This window comes from Erpetoichthys calabaricus, chromosome 9, assembly GCF_900747795.2.
Source record: "Erpetoichthys calabaricus chromosome 9, fErpCal1.3, whole genome shotgun sequence".
Lineage (NCBI taxonomy): Eukaryota > Metazoa > Chordata > Cladistia > Polypteriformes > Polypteridae > Erpetoichthys > Erpetoichthys calabaricus.
In genome coordinates this window covers 79,137,624-79,150,849 of record NC_041402.2, presented here as the reverse complement: position 1 = coordinate 79,150,849, position 13,226 = coordinate 79,137,624, and the positions used below count along the sequence as shown (strand labels likewise).

The 13,226-nt window shown below is 35.7% G+C and overlaps 1 protein-coding gene across 2 annotated transcripts in view; it reads right to left on the bottom strand.

Annotated features, from left to right (window-relative positions):
* Positions 1–13,226, bottom strand: part of LOC114657851 (polyamine-modulated factor 1-binding protein 1) — a 417,512-nt gene that overhangs the window by 234,332 nt on the left and 169,954 nt on the right. The gene's annotated exons all lie outside the window — the stretch shown is intronic.

Below are 13,226 nucleotides of genomic sequence, written 5' to 3'. Positions count from 1 at the left end.
TTAGTTAATATTCAGTTTCCTCACTCAGTTCAATGCTGAAAGCCTATGCCAGTGTAATACACAAGAGCCATAAATTTCAATTTAAACAATTTTTTGTTAGCTGATAGTTAGTAATTAAACAAAAAACAGTTAAGGTGCTATTTATGCCTCATAATCTGCATTAGCCAAATCGGGACAGGGTCAAATCACCAATAGGTTGTAAATCAATCAATGGCATCCGTTTCAAATTCTAAATAGAAAATTGATTACATTTGACTGTTAATGTGCCAACAGTCAGGGCATATTGAAAAGCTCTTGCCAAAGGTTGTGTCTTTTTTATCAAATAATAATGAACAGGGTTACATCGCAGAGATTTGGCTGATCAAATAATAGCATGTTGTGTACTTGTAAAACAATCGTCTTTCTACTGGCCACAAGGCACTGAACATGAAGTAAAAGAAACTGGGTACATGCCCACAGTCGCCATTGCCCCTTTCATAACAAAATGTTGATAAGGTACTGAAATCGTCTCTGATGGGTCATGTATAAATTTATCGATCTGCTGCCTGAGGGAAGTGTTAATAAATCAATTTTGAAAAAGTAGTGTTGAAATAATATCCACTGCTTAAGTTGAATAAACTTCTGTCAACTATTCAAACATACACTACTTTGAAATTCTGCAGTTTTATTTCAAAGTCTACAAATTGATATATGAGCAAGTTGAGCCTGGTTTATTGCACAGAATACTGTTATGTTTCAGCCAGTGCTTGCTCCATATATATGCTTATACAGTATTTATTTTCCTTTTTTTTGTCTTTTCTGTCATTTTTATTTTTATTAATATAGTATTTTTCATGGGTTCTTGTTTTAATATATTATTTGTAAATGTTGTTTATTGTAAATATTATTTAGTTATTCAGTATTGTGTATTGCTGCATGTAACCTATATGCCTTATGTTTTGTAGGTGGAACCCCAACAGGCAGGTCCGTCCTGATGTCACTGTTGAGGAATAGCCCACTGTCTTTATGTTCAAGTCCCAGCAGAGATGACATTGACACTTGTTGGAATATCACTTTTGTGAGTACTGTGTTCCTTAGACTTCCCAGACTAACACTGTTGTCCACCAGCATATCTTCAAGTTTACAATACCAATCAATGATCAGCATTAAACAAAAGGAAAATAGGAAAAAAATCACACTGCGGATTGACGACTGAACCGAATGAAGTATAATATTTTTCTATAGCTGATTGAGATGTTGTTTTTCAGAATGTGAATGAGTAAAAGTAATTAATAACTTTTTTATTATTGGTAGACATTTGTTATTATTTATTTACCAATGTATAATGAGGCAGTACTAATTTTAAGCTTTGATGCTACTGGAGAGTCGAGATTTTTACCAGTTTTTAGCTTTGAATGAATCACCTCTAAATCACCTTCATAACATTACCAAATATAGCTGTTGGTGATGTCCTTTAATGGAGTTATACTGCAATGTCTTTCACACCAACACCACCAGGGTGTTCCTGCTAATTACTCGTTTCAATTCAAAAGAATACAGCTTCCTGTAAAATTCTGTCACTGAGAAAATAAGGAATTGATCTACAGCATAAATGTTTCACTTATGGGTAATTGTAGTAGCAGGTTCAGCAGTAAGTGCTCAAGTGAACAAATAACATTAGCCCCTGGTTAAAAAAAAATATATAAATTTTGTTTACAGAAAAGAACTTAATTACAAAGAGTTTTTGACACATCCGATTAACCAAGGGCACTATAACTGAAGCCCACTGTCTTAGAACATTTCCCAGGAGAAGCTGGGTAACACATATAGAGAATATATACATACATACATATACATATTATATATAAATACACACATATACATACATTATATATGTATGCATAATCAAAATGTGTACTGTGTCTAAGAAGAATATGCACAGCAAATAAATAAGCATAAAATAAAGAAAAACACAAATAAAAATTTAACTTTGATAAAAATGTCTTTACTCACATAAGTAAGGAGAATACTGGAACTTGGTTGCAATAAATAGTCATTAATATACATTTTATTCTTCAAAAATATTTTGTCAAACATTTCAAAGTCAAACAATTAATACTTTTATCCCCTTTTGCTGTTTGTCCTGTTTATCAAGTAAAATCTAGAGAGAGAGTTTATGAATAAGTCTGTCACACAAATTCAAGATCAATCCATCCCACTTTGGGACTTCACTTTCATGTATAAGTACACTGTTCGGTATTTGTTGTTAATCAATATAAAATAAAGCAAACTGGCAAGGCAAAAAAGACTGAAATCAATAAGGTAATGTTCTATGAGTTTCATGAAGGTTAAGAAATCAAGAACTAGAGAGACATAGATGTTTTGAGTCAACATAAAAATACCTTTTAGTGACTGGAAACAACTTTAGGTAACAGTCAAGTAATTACCATTGCCAGTCAAAGGTAAGTGGAAGCCATGTCTTTGGCTGTGGTCATGTCTGAGATACAACAATCTAGGATTATATAGTGGCATATAAACACTCAAAATGCCTCAAACTATGTTACTTAATGATTGCAAGGTAGACTCATCTCGTACACCCGTAAAGACTGGCTGCATGGTGGAATGCGATTGTAAGTTTAAATATAGCTGTTACACAACAAAGAAGGAAAATTTGTTAAATTGTTAAATTTGCATTTATACTTTTAAGCAGGTTTTTATTGATTTTAAAGGAGAAAATGAAAAGACCCTCACCCACCAACGTTCCCCAAAATTAATATTTATAAGCTACTGATGGATACAAACCTGGTCGGTGATGGTATGAAATATGTCAATAGACTATGTTTAGCATAAGTATCATGTGATATACTGTATGTCCAAAATGGTAACAATAAAAGCCTAGCTGCATGACCGCAAATAAACCTGACTTTTTTTATTCCTACTAATGTATCTTCATCCAAATCACCTTTCACTTCTTAGATCACTCGTATGATGTACAGTAAGTGGCCCTTTAAATATACTCCTTTTACAGTCACCCAATTAGCTGTGAATGTTGTAGAAGACTGTATGCACAGCTGCTCCAAAATGTCTAAAATCTGTATAACTTAGGGGATCCTGAGGATCAGATATCACAACTCACCAAAAGGCCAATTTAAAACTTTTCTGCTGCTTATCAAGAAGTGTGGTCAGCAAAATGATACATTGTGCTTGGCTCTCTCCCACTGTATGTGCAAAAAAAAGTTAAATGGTAGACCTATGCAGGGTCCCCAGAATGTTTCCCTTAGTATTTCATTGTAGTTGACTTTATTTTCAAAGCCCCATTTGCAAAGAAATTAATGAATACCCTCAAGTGACACCTCGTTTCCCAATACAGCTTTTACAGAGTACATAGTCAGTAAGGAGTCTTTGATTATATGGTTCCTTTCAGGCAGTCATTGTTCCTCTTGTAGTTTCAACACATATTATTTCCCATGCATGTAACCCAGCACTTTTCAAAAAGAGTATGTTTTCTGTCAACCACAGCATGCTGCACAGATGAGATTCTCCTCTCAGAAAACTATAATTGAGGGATACATGTCGATAACACTCAGGTGAAGATATACATGTATTTGTTTCAATGCAAGGAATTTAAATTCTTGCCAGGGCGCATTTTCCCTTTATATCACATTTAATTATCCTTTTCTCTGCTCTTTATAAAAGATGACATTTATCCCAAAGGTTTTCATGCACTAACAAGATGTACTTTTTCCTCTCCAAATTTTAGTGTTTCAGTATAATTTATTGTAAAAAGACGCATGGAATTAATTCAGCTAACCTTTAGCACAATGAAACATTTTGAAAAACAGGCAGCATCAGCACAAAACTAAATTCATGCAATAGACTGAAATGAAATGCAGACTTAGGTTAATTAGGGTAAAAATGTGATTAATTGTAGTTTATCTTAGTTACTATCATTCCTAGTAAATGTTAGAATTGTTTTAATTTTGCATAACATTAATAGACAAAAAGATGTAATGATATGAATCATGGCAAAAAAAAATATTTATCTGGAAACAGTAAGAAGGGGTGGTGCAGTGTTTAAAGCTGCTGGGTCATATTCTCCAAGAATCCTGAAAGAACCTGTATTCAAAAAAACTGTTGTGGCTGTTGGGAGAATATGTTGATACTACACAAATAGTGATTTTTGCTGTGTTCACTGTCAGTATGATTTTGCCCATTCTCCAGAATCTTCAGGTACTCCAGTTTTCGTCCACAATGAAAATAACAGAATGCCAAGGTAACTGCCAGCTCTAAATAAGTCCATAATAATAGAACATGGGTATACACGCTGTGGCACGTGGCTGGGGGTGGTACCCAGCCGGGACGCCCAGGAGGCAGACCACGAGGGGGCGACCGCCCTGGTTGTGTTGGGGGCCACCCTTGTAGGGGCCTGGGGTCACCGCCAGGGGGCGCCCCGCTGCCACGGGAGCCCTGGACCTCAGCACTTCTGCCACACCCAGAAGTGCTGGGGGGTAGAGGATCGGGGACACCCGGAGTTCGTCCGGGTGCACAGCCGGCACTTCCGCCACACAGGGGAGTGTCAGCGGAAGATGTCGGGAAGCACCTGGAGCCCATCCAGGTGTGAATAAAAGGGGCCGCCTCCCTCCATTTGGGAGCAAGAGTCAGGTGGAAGTGGACAGAGCTCAGGAGGAGAGGAAAGAGGCGGCCCAGAAGAAAGGAAAGGCATTGTGTTGGCCAGGACTTAAGGGGTGATTGGTGCTGCAGCACTGGGTTGTGCTCACTGTTATATTGTATATAGTGTAAAATAAACGTGTGTGTGGTGAAACCATCATGTCTACCTGTCTGTGTCCGGGCTGTACCCCACAACGCATAATAGAATCAAGCCTGAATTATCAGTAAATTGACTGATAGACTTTATTTTTCAAATCAAAATAAAAAACAAATCTGCACATAGTGAATTTTCCACCATGGATTGGTTTAGAAATGTGACACTCAGTGAGCCATCTAATTGTTTCCACACAGTTTTAAGCCAAATTCACTTATGGTTGTGTAGCCTGGCTTCAGCGACACTATCTTGCTCTGGTCAATTTAAGAAGCAAACTATTGAATATATTAGGGGCGCAAGATATACTGGCAGAAATTTTCCAACCAGTAGGAATTTTCATATACCATTTTTATCATGGTTAAAGACATCTGGATGCTGCCGTTGTTATTTGTCACAAAAGAGATGGCATGTGGTAGGGAGTGAGCGTTCCCTAACATTCTGACACTTCTCACAGTGCACAGCCACCGCACTCTCCCACCAACTCCACCTCCAAAACTTTTATTATCACATCTCCAAACTTTGATGAGAACCCCAGTTCCCCACCCCACCCCAATCTTCAGCTCTCTGGAATTACTTTTAGACTTTGAAGAGGATATTTTTTCAAACTCAGATGATCCCGGAAGAAATTGATAACCACTGAAAATAATGACAATGAAGTGACCCCTGGATTAACTATTAAGCAAAAGAATCACATGTTTAAGTCACAAAGGGAAACAGAGTAGCAGAAACTCTTTTCTTAAAGAGTATGAAAAACATTAAGCATAAAATAAGTTACAAGTAGACAATAATAAGCATTACTTTTTATCTTTTGATCCAAGACTGATAAAATGCTTTATATCTTCAAAGTTAGAAAGCAATGGAATGGGGGATGTTTTGTTTCATACAAATAATGACGTGTCTTCATTAATATCTCTTTTTAAAAAATTGTCCACCGACTTCAAATTCCATAGAAAGAAGATTTTGAAAGTCAGTAATGAGACAAGTGTGAAAGCTTCCTTTACTAGGCTGTATATCAGGGCTTGCTCTAATAGCCTCTGCTGAGGCAGTATTCAGTCAATGGAGATCTAAATTTTCTTTGCTTTGTTTTTATATCATTTTTCTTCATGTTCATAATGACAATATTCAAGTCCAGTTAGACATGACTGTTTTTGTTCAATGGAGAACCAAACAAATTGGGAAGTATAGCTCTTTGAATATTTATTTCTTATGATCAATCTTGTTTCTTTTCTTTACTGTACGGTCTGTATAACACACATTTTAAAAATGCATGTCTTTTAATGGTATGTGCAATATCTTTATTTCTTATGCTTTTTCCCTGTTGTTCATTCTGAAATATTATAAAGTACTTTAGGCATGGGAAAGGTGCTATATAAATATTATTATCATTATTGTTATTATTATTACTATTAATTGATTAAAATGGTCCTTATGAAAAGAAACATCACAACCAAACTACCCACTGTTAACCTATGAAGTTAGATCAACAGAAGCACCTAAACTGGCTTCGGTCTGAAAAGTATATGCACATAGATTATACTGAGTCATATACCATAACCATGATCATTTTATTTATATCATGATAAAAATTGTTGGCCATATTACCCACCCCTAGGATATATACACTTAAATTATGTCACACCTTAATCTCTGTTTACTAAAATTAAAAGGTTCAACGCCATCAATTTATCTTCATAGCTCATACCACACAATCCTAGACTCAGACTAATGCCTCTTCTCTGGATTTTCTCTAGCACTGTGATGTCTTCTTTGTAATATTCCACGTAAGACATTACTAGTGCATTATATGAAGCACTCTAATCATAACCTCCCATGACTTGAACTCCTTACACTGGGCTATACAATTTAATATCCATCATTTCTGTACACTGGACATAAACAGTGAAGAGCTCACTATGCCTCTTCTGCTTATAAGGTGCATTTTCAAGTTTCAGACATCTTACTGTGGACTAATTACACGTATTTTCATTCTGGCAGTTCACTCATGAGTCTTAGATGATGATATGGGGTCTTTTAGACTTCATCAATGCTCAATCTGAGTTTGTTTGACATGTCTGCTTTTGAAAGATGATCAGCGATCTTGAAGTTTCTCTATCTGTAGATAATCAGTTACGGTGTGAAAATGTTCACTTTACATTACTTCTAGAAGCTTTATAGATTATCACCAGCCTGATAAAGTTTGCCTTTATTGGTTGGTTGGGAGAATGCACTGATAGTGTGTCACTAGACCCACCACACAACCAATCACCTCAGGATCCCAAATTAGGACCTGAGCACAGCCATGCCAACGGGCAACACCTCAGCACCACACTAGTCTGAATTGGGTGCAATAGTGGGACTTGCCTTTATTGGTAAAGTAATATCCTTTAAGCACACCCTTCAACAATTTGCTAATCATCTGCATCTGGTTTGGTGCATATGGTGTTGCTTATAATATTTTCAGTAGGAAAATCAAGCTAGGGATGCACTTTTTCCATTTACATCTGAATACGCTGGAAGTGCAACCTTTTAATGCTACTGGTTAAATTAAATTATCTTAATGTATTGATAGAACTGAAAAGAGGATCAGATTTCTGGAACCGTCGTCTTCCTGTAGGTAGTGAAGCACTTTATACAAAAGGATGCTTAAGGACACAAAAAAAATTATATTTTTTTTCTTATATAAATTGCCCAATTAATTATTACATGTGATATAGAGCTGCTTAACTGAATTCTTATGGACAGACGGGCAGATGAAATGAAGCAAAAATCTGTTTATATGTTTCTGAATGAAACGAAAGAGATAAAGCACACAAGTGATATAGATCTGTAAAACTCGTTTTCTTTTTCTTGATGCCATCAAAATCTGCCTACTGGCCACTGGACAATACTTCATTTACCTTCTACTACACCACCTTTTCTCATGTACTCATATTTAAAGCGCTTCGTAAAATAATGTGAATATTAGCATTATTATTGTTATTATTGCACCATCAGTCCTCTTCAGTTATTAGATGGATTTCTGTCTGGTCCTCGGTAACATTTATTTGGTTTATAAGGAAACCTAGATTATAAGATCCAGTTTAAGAATATTACAAATCAATATTCAGTTATCTGAAAACAACCTGGAATAACAAGGTACATCCAGCAGATTAATCCTGAACTGCTCCAAATCATTGATTAATATTTGTTAAAATGGTGAAGCTCATACAGCTGTGCAATTTGAGACTACTGAAACAAATTAACCAGAGGATTTAATTACTCTTTTTACTAAGTATATTGCTTCATTGTGGATTTAACTCAACTGTTTGAAGAAAAAAAAAAAGAAAAAAAATGAAATAATTTGATGAAACATAATGTACAGGTTGCTGATAAAAATTTGGATTTTAAAAAAATATAGACATGTACTCTTTAACTACCAGAGGGAATAATCCATAGCTATTTTGACACACCCACAAGATGTTTGTAATATTGTCTTTCTTATAGTTTAAGACTAATTTCAAATTTTCAGTTTAGATTAGTTCTTTTGCATGTATGAATGAAAGCTTTCAATGGCCCACACCTGACTGAAATTTAGTGAATGTTTTCAATGTCATTTACAAAAAAGTGATGAAATTTTGAACAGTAAGCTGACACCCAGGCTAACCAGTTCACAATATACTGTTGCATTTTAAATGTAATGCGAAAGCTAAAGCACTCAGATATGTTTAACAAAACTGTTTCATAACATACCCTTTATTACTCATTTCTTTTTCCTTTTTTTTATCAGAAGCAGAAAGAATAACAATTGAGCAATCTGAAAAAAAGATAATGCATATGAAAATATCTGCAATTCTCTGTTCAGAGGAGTACAGACAGTTAACAGACATTCAGTATCGTCTATATTAAAAGTTGTACCACCCATTAACAAAGAATATCTGCTGCAGACACAATCCTGCAAAGCGTCCCACTATTTCATTGAAATGAAGGATGCTCAAGGTCAGTCCTGGATGGTCACACTGGCTACAGGTTCTTCTTCCAACCCAGCTACTTAATTAGAAGCTAATCCTTGTCAGTAACAGAATTTGTATGTATGTATGTATGTATGTAATGTATGGCTTAGAGTATTACTGTTTTCATTCTGCCATGTCTGGTCATCCCTATATTGCAGATTTTCAAATGATTTGAGGACTGTAGCAAATTAAAAATACTCAAGTCACTTTTTTTCTCTTCCATTATATTTTCAAACACATAATAAATGGGGCCAGGTTAAGGCTTATTGTTCTTTGGCAGCTAGTAAGAAAATAAGAAGCAATAAAAACAGAGAGTGCAGCTGTTTAAGACTAAAAGAAGTAACAAAGGGTTGGGATTCTTAACAAGCAAGATACCTAAAATGAAGCATGAGCAAGAATTGCTTTGGCAGTAATAACAGGCTTCTAATTAAAAAAACGGGGTTGGAACTAAAACCTGTAGTCACTGAGGCTCTGAGGGACCAAAGCAGAGCAGCTCAACTGAAATATATTTCAAATGTGTTTACCTGCAAAGGGCATCTATGGCCTCAAATAATAAGAACACTCAAAAACATGCTGTGTAGAATCGTTCAGTACTCACCTTAGTGGTAAAGGTTTCTCTAGAAAAGGCCATATGTGGTACTACACTTAAAAGTCCCATGTAACGTAGAAAATACAGTCAACTAGTCAGTAGTCAATGATATATGTGATATAGCATATGCAAGCCTTTAGATTGATTTTACCTTGGATATTTAGACCTCAACTATGAGACTAATATACTTTTAAACACCACGATATAAACATCAAAATAAGTAAAGAGTAATAAGACTTGTGATAAGTCTGAGTGAAATGTTTATTTGAAATGGCTGGTGTAAATGTGATAATCTATTGCAAAATGTGAATGTAATAGGACATGTAATACAGCTTGTAATATGACATGCATATTTGAATATGATTACTCTAACAGAACAACCATGTCCTTAGGCAACATGAAATTCAAATGCTATGTCACATATCTTAAGGCAGTAGAAATCTAATTAGGGAATACAGAAATATGCATTTTATCGATTGATTCTATGATCTTAATGATATAAAGCACTCCTTTGAACCATCTGACATCTGAAACACTTATTTTTTCACTAGGCAAGGGACGTCATTACCATTCTTTTGAGGATGCTAAACATGCTAACCAGCTCAGCTTCTATATTTATATAACACAAGAGAAAAAAAAAAAAAACATCTTTAGTAGCACTGGTGCCCAGACTCTCACTTCATCTCACAATATGTGCTTTAGCATCAATTCAGAAAGTTTACACAAAGAGTAGCATGACATCCTGAGAGTTGCTTTTCATATAAATAAACCACATGCACGCAATTCATCAGCACCAGTGACCTCTCAAACTCCCTCCTTCTTATAAGCAGATTTCCATATTATAGTGGTTCTTATCCAGAAGGTTCTTAGCATCAAAAGGGAGATGGGGACTTTGCAGAATAAGGGCTAAGTGATGACATTACTAAAATTGTGTATGTAATTACACATTTCGAAATACCAATAATTAGCATTACAGGCTTCTGGAATAAAACTCATATGAAAATAGGAAGTAAAATTCACTGACCATGACCACAAAACGCCAAAGACATTTCACTTTTTATAGTGCCTTTCTTACATGCAGCACCACATATCATGAATGATACACCAAAAAGCATAAAAAGAAGTTATAACACTTTATTAAATTTTAATTCTATTTTTAATTTATTATTTGCACTTCATGTTGTTATACTGTGGACCCTGAGCTTCGCAATTTCATCTATTTGTATACTTGTACATGGTTGAGATGACAATAAAGTTCACTTTGACTTTGAGAATGTGGTTCACCTTTGACTAGTACTGTATTTATAAAACTGTTTCAAAAGGAGATTTGTACAGTATAGTGTTTGCACTTAAGGAGATGGACAAAGAAGATCTAAAGATGTGACTAAAGATGTGATTGATGCTGGACCTTTTGTTCATATCCGTCACCCCCGTAACTCAGTCGCACCCATCTGCCTGCACAAGTGTTTATTCACATGGTATACACTTCTCCCAACCAGACCACTGTACATGAGATGTATGTAATTTATATGCAACACCCTAACTTTACATTTGTGTTAGTTAATGGAACATATAGCACTAAAGTGAAGCACTCAGTTTACTTATCTAAAAAGAACAGTCTTTGTCATAGTATAGCTAAACATGTATTTTGAAAATTAAGATGATGAAGAAAAGGAAACTAGATGTGTTCTCTGTTAAATGTCCACATAAGTAATGTAATTCCTTAAAAACATTTGGATTTAATTCGATAAAATCAGTGTTCCAAGGGGTTCTTTAACAAATGATGGATATTATTGTTTGATGATATAATTTAAACAAAACAGAACTCTCAAATTTCTTTATTTATTGAAAAATAATTTTGAAATACCAGTGCTATGTTTGAAAAAATAAAGAATTTTTTTAATTGAACACATCTGATATAAAGCAAATAAACGATACTAAAACATATAATAAGAAATATGTTGTGCCAAAGCAAATATTTAGATCAAGCAAACATAGGCAGGCCTGCCAATATGTAAATGTGAAATATTACTTAAAATAAAATAAGGATGACAGTAAATATTATGATCTTCTAGATCATTTGTGTCTACTGCATTTTCATTATAAGTACAGTAGGAAGCTGGTATACATGGCTGCTTATATTCAGTAAAGAAATAAAATGAAAAAATACTTAAAAAATACATCAAACATTCAGATTTTAAAATTAAATATGTTAACCAATTTAAATATGTTCATTGTTTACATTTCAACCCTCATAAAGTTTACGCCATTATTGCAAGTGCTACTCTGCAAATACAGTAATCCCTCCTCCATCGCGGGGGTTGCGTTCCAGAGCCACCCGCGAAATAAGAAAATCCGCGAAGTAGAAACCATATGTTTATATGGTTATTTTTATATTGTCATGCTTGGGTCACAGATTTGAACAGAAACACAGGAGGTTGTAGAGAGACAGGAACGTTATTCAAACACTGCAAACAAACATTTGTCTCTTTTTCAAAAGTTTAAACTGTGCTCCATGACAAGACAGAGATGACAGTTCTGTCTCACAATTAAAAGAATGCAAACATATCTTCCTCTTCAAAGGAGTGCGTGTCAGGAGCACAGAATGTCACATAGATAGAGAAAACAATCTCTAGCAAACAAATCAATGGTGCTGTTTGGCTTTTAAGTATGCAAAGCACCGCAGCACAAAGCTGTTGAAGGTGGCAGCTCACACCCCCTCCGTCAGGAGCAGGGAGAGAGAGAGTTTGTTTTTCAGTCAAAAATCAATACGTGCCCTTCGAGCTTTTAAGTATGTGAAGCACCGAGCAGCATGTCGTTTCAGGAAGCAGCTGCACAAAAGATAGCAACGTGAAGATAATCTTTCAGCATTTTAGACGAGCGTCCGTATCGTCTAGGTGTGCGAACAGCCCCCCTGCTCAATCCCCATACGTCAGGATCAGAGAAAGTCAGCGCAAGATAGAGAGAAAAGTAAGCAATCTAGCTTCTCAGCCATCTGCCAGTAGCGTCCCTTGTATGAAATCAACTGGGCAAACCAACTGAGGAAGCATGTACCAGAAATTAAAAGACCCATTGTCCGCAGAAATCTGCGAACCAGCAAAAAATCTGCAATATATATTTAAATATGCTTACATATAAAATCCGCGATGGAGTGAAGCCGCGAAAGGCGAAGCGCGATATAGCGCGGGATCACTGTACCCCTACCACTTTGTTTTACATATGTTGTAGGAATGCCTCCCAGTGTTTTCCTCTTGGCCTTCTATTGTTAGCGTTTTGTTTATTATTCTTTCTATCTTCATCCTCCTCCTGCCTCAGACATTTCTTTTGTTGGACCCTTCTCCTCTTTCTCTCACTTCCTTCCAGTAGAGGCTGCTCTTTCTGATTAAGACTGTTACTAAAATCGTCGTAGTATCCAGCTGGGAAAAAAGATGGACACTGATGGGGGATTCCTTTTAGCTTACTCTGAAACTGCTCTTTTATAACATCTAATTTTGTTGTTGTTTGTTTCTTAACAATAATTTGACCACCCAAAAAAACTGTAAATGAATTACGGTCTACAGGCCATGTCACATTCGACAACTTTTCCAGCAAACTTCAGTCACAGCCTTCATTTACATAATCTTAGTGGCCAGAGGCATTTGGTGGCATGCTAACTGTTAAAGTCAGTCATGCAATCTGACATCCCCAGTGACTCACTCCAACTAGTCCATGACTTTCCCTGACAAAAGCAAACTGTTTAGTAGCAGGGACATCTTTGTGTGCATGAGTGCTGACAAACAATGAATGCTAATTCCAGAAGTAAAATACATATAATGCTTTAATGAGGAATGTGGGTATTTTGGACCTC